We start from the raw sequence: 16,158 nt of genomic DNA, 5'->3' as shown, positions 1-16,158 counted from the left end.
GAATGAAATAATGCCATTTGCAGCAACATGGATGGACCTAAAGATTATCATATTAAGTGAGGTAAGTCAGACAAAGACAAATATCGTATGATACTACTTATATGTGGAATCTAAAAAAAGTGAAACAAATGGACTTACAAAACAGAAATAGACTCACAGACATAGAAAACAAACTTATGGTTACCAAAAGGGAAAGGGGGTGGGGGAGATAAATTAGGAGTTTGGGATTAACATATATACACTACTATATATAAAATAGATAAACAACAAGGACCTGCTATATAGCACAGGGAGCTATATTCAATATCTTGTAATAATGGAAAAGAATCTGAAAAGAATACATATATATGTATGTATATATCTATGCATAACTGAATCACCTTGCTGTACACCTGAAACTAATACAACATTGTAAATTAACTGTACTTCAATTAAAAAAATGGTTAAAAAAAGAAAATAGGCTAATATCATAAATAGGCAATTAAAAAAAGAGAAAGCAGATGGCTAGTAAACCTAAAAGTTATTCATCTTTTGCATTAAATAAATGGGAATAAATCCATATTAAGTTGCCATTATTTAAGATATTTCAGTTGACAAAGATTTGGGTATACTCATATATAGTTGGTGGGAGTGTAAATTGGTCAGCCTTTGTGGGAGGCTGTGTATCACTGTGTAAGAAAAAAGCCTTTAAAATATTCATACTCATAAAACATTTGTTTCTGCAATTCCACTTTAAGCCTTTTTCACTTAATAGTCTATTCCAAGTATCTCCGTGTTATATAATATCTCAATATTTTGAATAGCCATGTGTGTGTGTTTAGTTATTTATTTATCTGGGAATATTTCCTACAAAACACTTTTATAGAATGAATGTTCTTATCTGAACATCTTATTTATTTCTTTGATTGTTGAGAAATTATTATTTTTAAAATTATTTATTTTTGGCTGCGTTGGGTCTTTGTTGCTGTGCGCAGGCTTTCTCTAGTTGTGGTGAGCGGGGGCTACTCTTTGTTGTGGTGTGCAGTCTTCTCATCGCGGTGGCTTCTCGTTGCGGAGCACAGGCTCTAGGCACACGGGCTTCAGTAGTTGTGGCTCGCAGGCTGAGCAGTTGTGGCATCTGGACTTAGTTGCTCCACGACATGTGGGATCTTCCTGGACGGGGGATCGAACCCGTGTCCCCTGCCTTGGCAGGCAGATTCTTAACCACTGCACCACCAGGGAAGCCCAGAAATTATTAAAAACAATAATCTTCAGTACGGGTTCGAAGCAGACTGAGCAACCACCCAAGAGCAAGTTAATTGCAAATGGCAAGAAATCGCAGGTTTCTTGCTTTTTAAAGAAAGTTCAACCTGTTAATCTTTTAAACTAGGTTCTGGAGCTTTGGTGAAAAGACACAGTCTCTGTCTCTGGGAGCAAATGGACACTTAACTTACAGTGTGTTAAGTGATACAATTGAATTAAATCCTGGGGGCTGATAAGAAAGATCTCTGTCTTGCATGGCCAAGTAAAGCTTCCTAAAATAGGGAATGTTTAAGCTGACAGATGAAGAACAAATTGGGAATTACTGAGGTGAAGAAGTTTGAGGAGAAGGGCTTCTGGCAGAGAACTGCGTGTTGAATGGCCCGAAAGTAAGTGAGAGTGTACAATGGTGAGGATGGAGGCATAAATAAGGGCCAGATCATGGGCCTTTTGAGTCACATTAAGGATTTTAACCTGAGGATAGTGGAGAGCCATTGAAGATGTTAAGTAGGAGGTTGATGTATCTTGATCATATTTTTGCTTGTTAAAGAACATTTTGATTGCAGTGTGTTGATATGATTAACTTCACTGGAGCAAGAGAATCCTTTAGAAGGTGGTTGCTGCAGTTCAGATGAGAGGAAATTATGGTTTGCTCCGGGTAGTTAGTGGGATAGCATCAAAGTATTTAGGAGGTAGAATGATAGGATGTGTTTGCTTGCATATGAGGGGTGGGGAGGAAGGAGGCCAGGATGATGTCCAGAGTTACGTCTTGATCAACTGTGCAAATACTGTTTGTTGCTAATCACTGAGCTAGAGAACAGCAGGTTTGGTGAAGAAGATAATGCCCAGTTTTTTAGTTAAGCATGGCTCATTCAGGCAGAGATGTTCAGTAGGCAGTCTGAAGCTCTGAGAGGGGTAATGGGCTGGATATAAATATTTGAGATCTTGATATTCATTTCCTTGAGGGTAAATTGGGTTTATAAGTTGGGATAATTTCCTTTTGTATTTTATGACAGCCAATGCTTATGCATAAGCATAACCAAGAGTTGCTTGCCAAATAACAGGCTACCTGAAAGTGTTTTGCTGGTCATGTTTTTACTTCCTGTGTTATAATTGGTGAGATTCAACCTAATTGATTCTTATTCTTTTAGTTTATTTATTTTCACAGTTTTCATGGTATTTTAAAATCCATTGTAAGAAAATACTTCATTGTATTTATCTCTTCTTCTGTGGATGGACATTTGTTTCCTATTTTTCTTAGTGCTACTGTGTTCATAGTTAGTGTCACTGTGAAGCTCGTGTGCATGTCTCTGCACATGTGTGAGAGCTAGGGAGTGGAACTACCAGGTAGAAGGGCATATGCATCTTTTTTTTTTTAATGAAAGCTTCTTTATTTATTTATTTTATTTATTTTTGGCTGCGTTGGGTCTTTGTTTCTGTGCGAGGGCTTTCTCTAGTTGCGGCAAGCCGGGGCCACTCTTCATCGCGGTGCACGGGCCTCTCACTATTGCGGCCTCTCGTTGCAGAGCACAGGCTCCAGACGCGCAGGCTCAGTAGTTGTGGCTCACGGGCCCAGTTGCTCCGCGGCATGTGGGATCTTCCCAGACCAGGGCGCGAACCCGTGTCCCCTGCATTGGCAGGCAGATTCCCAACCACTGCGCCACCAGGGAAGCCCGGCAATCTTATCTTCTTTGGGGAAACAGTAATAATAGTTTAAGGTAGTCACTAGAATGTTAAAGCCAAGGGTGATTTCTATTCCCAATGCACTAATGTACATATGATTTCTTTTTATTTTAAAATATTATGTGTTTTACAAGAAAAAGTTTATGTGTTAAGTGTATTTTTATTTTTGCCCTTGAAGGTAGTGACTTCCTGTGGCTGACTGCATCAGAGTCACTGGGAGCTTATTAAAAATTACACATACCTCAACTGTGCAGGTTAAGGTTATGTCAGAGTGAGTGGGATAGAGATCTAGGAGTCTGTATTTTGACATGCTTGTTATTTGGTCAGAGATAAGTGTGGTTCCCATTATTCCAGGAGACTTTCTTAACTGGCATCTTTATATGTTCTAGCTTTTAGTGTATGTCATATACACGTGTATCCCACTCCTTATGGCATAAATGAAGACAAATTCAAAATAGACTTGTCAGCAGTTATTTTGAGACTCCAGTAGAATTCCTTTACAAGACAAGTTGTTAGACACAGATTTAGATAGGCTACAGGTCATAACCATAGAACAAGTAAGATTTATGTCAAGCCATTAAGTCTGTAAACGTTTAAGTAGTAGTTTGTATTTCTTTCCCCTTGAATTGTGTTAAACACGAAATGCACTGAACTTGTATGGTGTCTTAGTTTATACTTACTTGGAAGTGTCACATTAGCAGTTTTATGAAAGTATGTACATTTTTAGTTCTCTGAGTTAAGTCATTTGATGTCTTAGAATGATTAGTTTCCTGTTATTTAGTTGGTAATATTAGGTATCAATGTGCAACCAAGATGCAATAGATCAACCAAGTGTTTAATAAGCATCCATTGTATCTGTAGCCATTATAAATCAGTGGATTAGGTAGAGCTAGTGGTGAACTACAGAATATGAATAAATGCTCAGCTTAAATACACATATTACCAAAACTGTACAGTCTCTTACTTAAGTTGCACCATCTCCTTTAGAGTATAGGATTGTTAAACAGGAGGATGAGGACTTGCTGATAGAAAATAAAATCTGAGGTATAAAGATTCCTGGCTCTTCAGCAATATAGTTGATATAATTGCATTTAAGACTGCTGTTGCTAGATTATTTAAACAAAGATAACCTAGACTTCCAGTTTTGTTTACTGCAGAAAGACAAGATTAGCAAGTTTGTGGGACAGATTTATAACCCATCCCTAAGCAGTTAATGAAATTAATTTAAAATTATTGATCTTGTGTATATGTGTTGCTTTTAATTTCGAGAATTTATTAGCAAAGGGTAACAGTAACTGTAGCTATACAAAAAGAACCGTAGAATTGGAATGCAAAATATCCCAACTTTATAGAAAGAAAAGAAAGTACAGATCTTGTTGCATAACTTGTCTCATGGAGAGTTAGAGCTAGGTTAGCAGTCCTTGTATTTGTAGGAGTTAGATTGTGTTTAATATTATGAGTGGCAATAGAACTTTTGCCCTGGACTTCCTGAGAAAGAATAAGAAGGTTTCTTTTTCATATAATTAATTAGCTTTAGCTTCTAGGAAGAGATTGAGGATGGAGAAGAGTAGAGGGGAACCTAGCTACTTGTCTTCCTTGTTTATTGTTAATATGCATTTTCAGAGTTTCTAGTTGGGAAATTTTTTTTTCTTATTTTAGTTTCAGGTGCGTTATATTCCTAGAAAAATTTCCAAACGTCTGTTTTAAAATTTTAAAGTAATTCCTTCCGTAGGAGTACACCCTTGGTTCATCAAAATACCAGAGTAGAGGTGTTTTTCAACATAAAAAAATTGTTTTTCAACCATTTTGACTAGTCATAAAATTGGTGTTTATTCTCAGCCCTTATCTTATTTGATCTGTTAGTGGCTTTTGACAGAGTTGATCACTCCTTCCTCCTTGATATGCTTTTTTCAGTTCCCTTTTACACCACACTGTCGGTTTTCATCTTATCTCATTAGTTGCTTCTTCTCAGTTTCTTTTGCTAGTTCCCCTTGTTCTTCCTGACCTTTGATATCAGAGTGTCCCAGACCTCAGTCCTTAATCCTCTTTTCTGTCTTCACTTTTTTTGATAATGTCCGGTGGCATGGCTGTAAATGCTATCGATATGCCCATGATTCCTAAACTTGTACCCCCAGCTCAGACCTCTAAAATCCAGACTCTTATATCCATCCACCTATTTGATGTCACTGCTTATATATCTAATAAATATTTCAAAGTCAAGTCCCAAACTGAACTCCAGATCTTTTCTACCCAAACCAGTTCTGTCCATAGTCTTCTCCATCTCAAGTTGGCTGCAACTCTATCCTTTTGGCTGCTCTAGCCAAAAACTTTTAATTCATCTTTGATTACACATCTATCTGCTCACTGGCATACCTGTGCATATATATGCTCATACTTCACATCCAGTCCATGAGGAAATCCTCTTTAGTTTAAGCTACTTTCCAAATCCTCTATTACTCCACATGCTAGAGGATTATATTGTGAAAAAAATTCCCATTTCTCTCAACTTTAAAAGAAATTATAGGTATTGTAATGGTTCAGTAAAGGTGTATAGGCTCCTCCTTTTATGTGGAAAGAACTGTCTTTTTCATTGTTTCATTGTAAATCTGATTTTGAGGTTTATGGAATTGTTTGTGTGTTCTTTTTTCTTTCGTTTTTTTCTAAAGACTTTTAAAATAACACCTGGGGCTTCCCTGGTGGTGCAGTGGTTGGGGGTCTGCCTGCCAGTGCGGGGGACGCGGGTTCGGGCCCTGGTCTGGGAGGATCCCACATGCCGCGGGGCGGCTGGACCCGTGAGCCACGGCTGCTGGGCCTGCGCGTCTGGAGCCTGTGCTCTGCAGCGGGAGAGGCGGCGATGGTGGGAGGCCCGCGCACCGCGATGAAGAGTGGCCCCCGCTTGCCGCAACTGGAGAGAGCCCTCGCACAGAAACGAAGACCCAATACAGCCATAAATAAATAAAATAAATTAAAAAAAAAAAAAAAGTAAAAACTTAATATTTGAGGCCAAAGTAAAAAAAAAAAAAAAAAAATAACACCTGTATGAGGCTGGAGAGGTTATGGCAGATTGGAATAACTAAAGTCTGGAATTGTAATTATAATTGGAAAAGGAATTGGAAAGTTACACATAAATACATGTACACTTCAATGCATGTATAACCACCATAAGTGGCCCTGGACCCCAGCTTACATAATTGTTTTAAATGCTGCATCTTTCCATCTGTCCAGTAAACAGGTGTTTTACTTGTTAACTAACTGAACTAGGGATATATAGCTAAAGGAATCATAGTCTTTGCTCAAGGCATCTCAGTTTGGACATCTAGACCAATAGTTGAATTATTTTGAGTGCCAGGTGCTCTATTTGAAGTGAACATAGGGTGCTTTGTGGAGGAGGTGGTGGTGGTGGTGAGGTGCTCATTCCACTGAGGAGTACAAGGGGCTTCAGTGTCACAAGTTTACTATCCAAAGATGGTTTATAGTGTGAACATTGTCTTCAAAACCCTGAGCCTATTTATTATGCTCTTAAATTTGTATTCTTCTGCATCCTGTTTACAGATCTTGTAAAATTGCAGCATTTTAATGGAGCTAAAATACTATGTGAAGTGCTTTTCTAAACACAGCTGCTCTACTTTCTTTTTTTTTTTAATAAATTTATTTATTTATTTATTTATTTATGGCCGCGTTGGGTTTTCGTCGCTGCGTGCGGGCTTTCTTTTTAGTTGCAGAGAGCAGGGGCTACTCTTCGTTGCGGTGCGCGGGCCTCTCGTTAAGGTGGCTTCTCTTGTTGCGGAGCACGGGCTCTAGAGCGCAGGCTCAGTAGTTGTAGCGCACGGGCTCAGTTGCTCTGTGGCATGTGGGATCTTCCCGGACCAGGGCTCAAACCCGTGTCCCCTGCATTGGCAGGCGGATTCTTAACCACTGTGCCACCAGGGAAGCCCCTGCTCTGCTTTCATTAAACAGTTCTGACATTCAGCAATTTGCTAAGGTTTCTTCCACTTTGATTCTGTGATTCTGGGGTTGTTGCTCATTTCCTCTTAATATTTTTTCTATTTATTATTTCATATTACTATTTTATATTCATCTCTTAATACAATACATGCTATACCATGCAAAAAGGTGCCATGCAAATTGTAAAACACAGAGAAGAGGTAATGCAAAATTATTTTAATTATGTATTAAAGTGAATTTTTTTTTTTGTTACTGGAGGAGTCTGGGAAAGTTATAGATGTGATTTGTCTATCAGTCTCTGATATGTTATGGAGAGAACCCTGAAAGGCCCAGTATGTAGTTACCTCACCTACCTGCTCTGATTTGCAGAGGATAACCTGTGTCTTTAGTACCATTTCTATTTCCTAAAAAGGGTAATGGGGGAACAGCCATGAAAAGGAACATGGCAGGTCTCCGATTATAATTTTTGACAGTGGTATCTGGGCCTGGCCCTAGATGTCCCTACCATCTTGTTTCTTTCTCTCATTGTGAATCTGCTGATAGTCCCATCTTATTTGAAAGCCTTGGTCATCCTGACAGTGATATCAGTCTCAGTGTCCTTTTCTCATAGAAATCTTCTCTTCCTTTGTTATGAACCATGAAGTTTACAGAGCTTCTTCTCTCTATATCGCCTGTGACACTCCACTAATAGAATAAGCATTGCGGTTTAACTGCTTTGGTTGAACATATGCTCTTAATCCTCTAAACAGTAATAGTAACTACTTTATTTTCCTGTTACGGCAATGCCTACTACAGTGATAAGAATTCTTGGGACTGGACTGCCTTTGTAGAAAGTCAACTTAAAAAATTTTATTTATTTTTTAAGTAGACCTGCCTGAGTTTGTTGTGATTTCAAGACAGAAATACTTTCGTCTTTAGCTTTTATTTTTCTGGGCCCAGTTGAAGGCAATATTCTATAGTTCATAAGTTTGTAGTTTTTTTCCCTTAATCCTCTTTTTTTTTTTTTTCTCATGAAAGTGACATTACCCTTCTTTAGATGACTAGTGCTTTCATTCTAGCTTTACATCCTCTACTGTGAAAACTGGAAGGGACTGTTAACCAGTCATATGTCACTTATTGATCCCAACATAATAGATGGGCCATCCCTTCTTCCACTACCTTCTATTATGGCACAGTAGAATGAAGTTAACTCCTACTGCAATTAGGAGTAGCATATGCACCTGCTTGGATATGCCAACTCCCTGGACAAGAAATTCAGCCTGTTAGAGGAGGGTGAAATGGAAATATGGCTTTCTATTGACTTTTTGTGAGAAAAAATATAAAATAATTTCCTATCTGATCAAAATAAAACATTACTAGTATTTCCTTAGACTAGTTTCCTGTAAATAGTGAATATTTGCCACTGCACATGATAAAAAAATAACTTTGTGTATAATTCCTATCTGCTATGCAGAGCAACTTCTGGAAGTGACTATTGAAATTATATCCCTGTTGAGACAATCTGGAACTCTAGGAACAGAAGATCCTGTACTTCTCCACTTTTCCCGCTCGCTATTCTCTATGTAGGATGATCTGGATAATATTTTAAGAGTGTTCCCTTTTTTTAATGATGAGCTTTGACTGATAGGGTTCTTGAAGCCTGAGTAATGACTTGAGAGTGTGGTATTCATTCACTTAGACCTAGTACTTACATCTGGATCTTGGGCTGTGGTTTGGTTGCCTTTTCAATTACGCTCTTCTCTGGCTTCAATGGTTTTACTTTGGATACTGTGTATTGACAAGGGAGAACTTGAGAAGAGAGGAGGTACGTGTTCCTTTAACTACCTTTTAAAAAATGTTCTGTTTTCTCTGAGAAATGGCAGAATAATGTTTACAATCTTTAAAAATGAAATATAATGGAACTCACTCAGAAAAATACATGTGTGAACAGAAGATACATTTTTTCCCCAAAATGTTGAGCTGAACAAAAAACTTAAAAAAAAAGCAACCCACTATTTTCATCTATGTTCATTATCTTTTAAGAAGCTTATAGAGGAGGCATTTGAAAGGGATGAGTGAAACAATATAAATTTTGGTGAGGGTTTTCATGGCTTACATGTTTTTTTCTTTTATTCTCTAACTCTGTTGAAAGTGTGAGTGAGGGCCTGAAGGAAACCTTGCTTGGGAGAAGATAATCAAATCCAGGTTCTTGCTTTCCTTTGAATGCTTTTTCCAGAATAATAGAATGTTATTATCTGGAAGTGATATTAAAGATGATTCAGTCCATTCGTCACTTTTTATGGATGAGAGAATTGAGGTCTGGAGAGATTCAGAGATCTTTCCAGGGACTCATATTAGTTGGTAGAGGGTTAGACTAAAATTTTGGTTTCCATTTCTAGTCTGTTTTTCCACGATTCTTTTTTCCATTAACAGGACTGAATTTCTCATGAATCTTGCCAGTTTTGCTTAGTTGACCAATCTGAGCGAATAGGAGCAGTTAACATTTCTAGCATACTATGTTGCATATAAATGTTTCTAGCAACATTTCTAGCATATACTTTTTTTTTTTTTTAATTTTATTTATTTATTTATTTATGGCTGTGTTGGGTCTTCGTTTCTGTGCGAGGGCTTTCTCTAATTGCGGAAAGCGGGGGCCACTCTTCATCGCGGTGCGCGGGCCTCTCACCATCGCGGCCTCTCTTGTTGCGGAGCACAGGCTCCAGACGCGCAGGCTCAGTAGTTGTGGCTCACGGGCCTGGTTGCTCCATGGCATGTGGGATCTTCCCAGACCAGGGCTCGAACCCGTGTCCCCTGCATTGGCAGGCAGATTCTCAACCACTGCGCCACCAGGGAGGCCCCTAGCATATACTTTTAAAAGGAGAACGTCCTTTTAATTTCACTGAGACTTCCCAGAAATAAAGGCGGAGACTTTTTAAGAAGGTGGCTTATTATTATTATTATTATGTAATTTTATTGAAGTATAGTTGATTTACAATGTTGTGTTTAATTTCTGCTGTACAGCAAAGTGACTCAGTTATATGTATTCTTTTTCCTATTCTTTTCCATTATGGTTTATCACAGGATATTGAATGTAGTTCCCTGTGCTATACAGGAAGACCTTGTTGTTTATTAAAAGGTGGCTTACTATTATTGTCTAATAAATATATATTCAGGGCCTTAACTCCCCCTGGTACTGATTGCAGTGTTGGTTCTCCTCTGTTTGTAGGCTCTTAGAGGAGTCAGATAGAACCAACCTTGATAACCATAGAAAACCTAGAGGATTTTCAAATAAATTTTATTATATTCTCCTGTGGCTAGATTGAAGTTATGAAGAAGTTAGGAGAAGACTCCAGTGTGTATTTGACATGTAATTTTTGTAAGAGGGCAAAAGTATTGAAGTGTTTTAAAGCAGTTTGGACTTGCTGTTTTATCTGCTGATAAAAGGCCTGTTGTAAATTTTTTGTTCCTTTTTAAACCATTTCAAATTCTTGTTGGAAGTATGTGATAACTTAATCTTATTACTGCTTTCTTCCCTTTTGGCCCCATGAAATGAAAATGAAAAGAAATTGTGTATTTTCTTTAACACTATAGATGATTATAGCTAACATTTATTGATTACTTACTGAGTGTCAGGTACTGTGCTAAGGTTTTCATATGTATTTAAAAATTTATTCTCATACATCTCTATGGGAGATACAGTTATTATTACCTGTATTTTGTAGATGAAATTGAAACACGAAGAACTTGTTCAACGTTACATAGATAGTAAGAAGTAAAATATGGATTCAAACCTAGACAGTTTTTTTAAAACTCCATTCCATTCCCTCTCAACATAAAAAGGTATTACAGAGACCCAATTATAAAGGGCTCAGAGCTTATTGAACAAAATAAGGGGAGGCCATTCACATTACAAAATGATCTAATGAGGGATTTCTTTTAAAAAAGTAAGTTTCCAGGGTGTGTCATGTTTTTTCTGGTCAAAAACCCGGAGAGAGCCATCTCATTATATGGGGAGCTTGGTCATCTAGTTTTGCCATCTTTTGAGTTATAGGGCTACCCTTGGATCAGTGCGCTATCCCTGATCCTGCCATTGTCCTATCTTTGCAAAGAATAGCCCAGCATTGCCCACGGTGGATAAAGCTGTTGAGCTGAAAGAGTTGGATGGGGATGGTAGGTCATGATAGACATACAGGCAACTCCTCTGAGTATCTAAATGGTTATTCAATTTATATGCGGCCTTTGGGAATATATCTATTATATAAAACAAGGACCATAGATGTTAGTTTCAAAATCTGTACATTATAGTTTGAGTATTTGTTTGATCTCTTTCATTATTCTTTGGGAGGTAGTTATGACAGAGCCTCAGATCCATCTTTAATGCTTTGAGGATATTTATGTGCTTAATAAGTGATCTTGAGTATCCTGTAGTTGTGTTTTAGATTGCATCATCATGTGACCTAGTCTTAGATTATCAATTCCATTTTAAGCATATTGTCAAAGCTGAAGTGGAAACAGTTTTTTTTTTTAAAGGATCTCAAATGGATGGGTAGAATAATTCTTTATCATACCTCCTGTTTCTTTCAAATAATTTTCTTTTATAAAGAAAATGTAATGCTCATGTTACACATACTATTTAGTTATTCTTATGGATAAACTTGTAAAAGCAGTGGTTTAAAAAGTTGATTGTAAATCAACTATACTTCAATAAAAAAATAAAACAAAAACAAAAACAAGTTTATTTCTACACCAGGGGTGTGTAGTTATCTGGGTGGGGAGAGTTCTGTGTTTGTGCTTTTCATAGAGCTTTATTTAATTCACAGCCCAAAGTGATCACCATGTGATTAGAAATGTCTCAGTGTTAGTACTTGCTGCTAGATTTTTTCCTATTCTAGTTTTATTATTTATTTTTAGTTAACTCTTTTGTGAGTTGATCTGTGATGCATGAATAGATAAAAGAATGAAGTTATTATTAAAAATAAAGTGACCCTAACAACAAGGTCCTACTGTCTAGCACAGGGAACTATATTCAGTATCCTGTGATAAACCATATGGAAAAGAATAGGAAAAAGAATATATATGTAACTGAATCACTTTGCTATACAGCAGGAATTAACACAGCATTGTAAATCAACTATACTTTAATAAAATTTAAAAAAATAAAGTGACTGTTTCCCTGAAATCTGGGCTTATTCAGTTTCTTAGGGTACAGCCAACCAGACCTGAGTCCTAAAAATTATTTTCTTGTATGTAGCTCATGTATGAAAAAGCGTTTTCATCCATGTTCTTGTATCTGATATTCATAGTAAGGAGTCAGTAAACTTTTTCCATAAAGGACCAGATAGTAGTAAATATTTTAAGCTTTGTAGGCCATATAGTCTCTCTTCCAACTACTCAACTCTGCCACTAGGGCGTGCAAGCTGACATAGACAATGTGTAAATGGATGAGCTTGACGGTGTTTCCATAAAACTTTATTTATGGACACTGGAATTTGAATTTAATATGGTTTTCATGTGTCATTAAATATTATTTTTCTTTTGTTTTTTTTCAACCATTTAAAAATGCAAGAACCATTTTTAGCTCATGGGCTATGTGAAAACAGGTTACGGGACAGATTGCCTGACAGGCTGTCATTTGCTGACCCCTGCTTATAATAATCCTGTGAGACTTAGCTGACTGCTTTCTGTTTTTTTGCCCTTTATTTTACCATCTTTTAACATTATTTTATATTATTCTTATTTTATTACTTAATCATGTGTTTTCTTTCATTGTTAATGTGTGTGTAACTTTTAAAATTTAATAATTTTAGTTACATTTTAAGCTATGGAGTGTAGGGTCTATAATATTGTCCTCTTTAATGCCTTGCACATTTATACAAATTATATGCTCAATAAATATATATATTTTAAGAAATTTATTTATTTTATTTATTTATTTTCGGCTGCATTGGGTCTTTGTTGCTGCGCGTGGTCTTTTCTCTAGTTGCGGTGTGCAGGCTTCTCACTGGTGGAGTACAGGCTCTAGGCGTGCGGGCCTAGTTGTGGCTCGCGGGCTCTAGAGCGCAGGCTCAGTAGTTGTGGCTCACGGGCCCAGTTGCTCCACGGCATGTGGGATCTTCCTGGACCAGGGCTCGAGCCCGTGTCCCCTGCGTTGGCAGGTGGATTCTTAACCACTGTGCCACCAGGAAAGCCCATATGCTCAATAAATATTTGAGAGAGTTGGAAAGGAATAATATCTGTCTTTCACTATTTGAAGAATTGTTGTGTAGATTGTTTTACTTATTGATTTATATATTAAAAATTTGTTCCAGGATGGTTGTCTTGCATAAGGAGTAGAAGCAATAGGGAGGCAAAACTTATCTCAGAATGCAGGGACTAGAAAGGAGAGAAAGAAGCTCCTATTGATTGTGTTCTTTGTGTTGTAGTACATACATACTGTGGTCAGTGATATGTACAGTCCCTCATTCTTTACAACTCTTTTAAATAGGTATTTGTTTACTCAGTTTACAGATGAAAAAACTTAGATAAAATACCTTAGCCTTAGATAAGTGAGTGGTGGGACAGAATTTGAACTGAGACCATGTTCTGTCCGTATACTTTTCTTTTTATACCAAGGAATATTCAACAATTAACCAGGCTGCTTTAGACACTAGCTACTTACTTATTGCTACAAGTTTTCACACACATCTTAGATGACCAAGGACAGAGATTTTTTTTAGAGAAGGTGAAATGTTGAATTGAAGAACCTCTGTGATAAACTTTCAGATTCTCAATATGTGATTACAGTGAGCTTTATTTTAAAACGATAGGCAAAACACATTTTACCTGTTAATTTTATACATAAACTCTTACCTCTCTCTTTTTAAAAAATACTTATTTATTTATTTGGCTGCGTCAGGTCTTTGTTGCGGTACGCAGGCAGGCTCTAGAGTGTGCGGGCTTAGTAGTTGAGGCACGTGGGCTCTAGAGTGCATGGGCTTAGGTGCCTCACAACATGTGGGATCTTAGTTCCTCTACCAGGGATTGAACCCACGTCCACCTGTATTGGAAGGTGGATTCTTAACCAGTAAACCACCAGGGAAGTCCCTCTTACCTCTCTTTAAAGAAAGGTGTTTAAAAGTGTTTCACAAATAAATTCGTAGTATTGCACAGTGAAATAAGATTGAGGAATGTACATGAAATTTCTATTAAACTATATGTTTAGTAGAAACCAATGATTAAGTCAAATCTTAAGCTGATCGTTCAACTGATTTTCTTGAAGTTGAAGATTGAGTCAAGCTAAATTAAATGAAGGTTAGAAGTATAAATGGAGAGGTTTTAAATGGTTATAAATGGAGAGGGAATTCCCTGGTGGTCTGGTGGTTAGGACTTCATGCTTCCACTGCTGGGGGCCTGGGTTCGACCCCTGGTCGGGGAACTAAGATCCCGCAAGACGTGCGGCGCGGCCAACAACAAAAAAAGTATAAATGAAGAAAGTTTCTGAAATTGTGGAGTTTCTTTCTTGACTCGGCAAACATTTTGAGTCTCTATACTGCTACCAGGAGCTCGAACTAGTGAGAGAAGTGGACAGGGATAGAGCTTCTAAGAGGACCCACTTCCTAGGAAGGTGATGTCTGAACTTATTTCTTTTCCCCCTTTATTAGCTTTAAAAATTATTTAAAAACACATAGTCATTGAAAGTATTAAAACAATCTAGAAGTATAAATCATAAGAAGTGTAAATCCTTATTTTCACTTTCTGCCCTCTGATCCCCATTCTTCAAAGTTATAGTTAGCAGATTGGTAAATATGCTTCCAGATTTTTTCTTATGCATAAACGAATAGGCTCCCCACCCCACCCCCCCAAAAAAACTGGGCTCACACTATATGTAATTTTGTAACTTGTTTTTCCTCCCTTGTGATGGTCTGTAATGTATACGTTTCCATCTCAGTAGAGACAGATTAATCTCATTTAAAAACCTGCTGCCTCACATAATAGGATGGAGTACCATCATTTATTTACATTATTTCTCATTGCTGGACATGTAGGTTTTAAATCTATTTACAAAAAATAGATATCCTTGTACTAATATATTTGTTTTCTTTTGTGAATTAAGTTTTAAACGATGAGTAACATAGAGGCAGGTGAAGAGAATGAGGATTAATGTGAAGGGGAAATGTTTTCTAGGCTAAGGGAACAATGTGTACTTTGAAAACACTGCTGAAGAAAATGACAAACTTTTAGTTAGGGGACAAGCATTTCTCTTTCTATGCTGTGGAAGTATAGCACCTCTTGTTTTCTTAACTGTGTGTTAGAGTATCTCATTTTATGGAATTGGCATTTCTTTACTGAATAATTTATGGTTACATAATTTTCTTATTTTGGAGATTAAAAATTTTTTTCAGTAAATGTTACCAGGTAGAGAAGTAGAACCACAAGCTGATAAAAATGGCATTCAAGAGGTCACACAGAGGTTATGTGGGTAGTTTTGGGAATAGAGCTTATATCTTAGCTATTTTTCTCTTCTTAACAGTGTCTAATTGAGAATTCTTGCCCAGAGTTCAAAATAGCTTTTTGGGTGGCTAGTCCCCCACTGTTATCCAATTGAAACAAATTTCGGTTGATTCAAAAAACAGGTATTGCAAAGTTGCTAGTTTATCAAGTAGTTGTCTTAAAATGGATAGATAGATGGCTTAAAGTAGATGAATAACATTTTTTACTCTTAAGTATAAAATCTTGTTATCCTTAAAAAGTTTTAGTTGCTGCTGTTTTGTTCCAAATTTCCAATTTTGGGATGTTGCCCTATAGGGCATATCAAGTACTACTTAGTGTTAGAATTTTATCATTCCCCTGACAAGGAAGAGAATCTGCTGATTTCTTTAAAAATACATTGGAAACAAAACGCTGTCTTAAACAAGGGTCATAACATCTTTCTGAACTATTTCTAAAAGTAAAAGCCTTTATTTTTGGTTGCCAAGGATGCTTTGCTGTTTGGTTACATGTGCTTTGTTGAATAGAAATATGAGTCTTTGTAAGGCTCAACTTTCAAAATTTCTTACTTGTTTTTAAAAACATATGCTTAATAGTTCTAATTAGTGTTATTAATTTGAATAACATGAATGCGTTGAGTAAATTAGCCTAATGTGTTCTCTCATTACCTTAAACAGTAATTGTATTATGTGTTGTAATACATGGTTATGAAGTATTCATACGTTGTTCTAAGGGAGTTATTACTTTATGTGAAGTGTAATTTTTTAGCATTCATATCTATTTTTTTACTTGGAGTTATTTTTCAAGAGTAAAGTATATGTTTAAACACAAAGTAACTTACTTTAT

The 16,158-nt window shown here is 36.8% G+C and overlaps 1 protein-coding gene across 5 annotated transcripts in view; it reads left to right on the top strand.

Moving 5' to 3' along the window:
• ACAP2 (ArfGAP with coiled-coil, ankyrin repeat and PH domains 2) overlaps positions 1–16,158 on the top strand; it is a 148,090-nt gene that overhangs the window by 32,621 nt on the left and 99,311 nt on the right. The gene's annotated exons all lie outside the window — the stretch shown is intronic.

This window comes from Balaenoptera musculus, chromosome 4 (genome assembly GCF_009873245.2).
Source record: "Balaenoptera musculus isolate JJ_BM4_2016_0621 chromosome 4, mBalMus1.pri.v3, whole genome shotgun sequence".
Taxonomy (NCBI): domain Eukaryota; kingdom Metazoa; phylum Chordata; class Mammalia; order Artiodactyla; family Balaenopteridae; genus Balaenoptera; species Balaenoptera musculus.
This window is presented reverse-complemented; position numbering and strand designations above follow the sequence as displayed.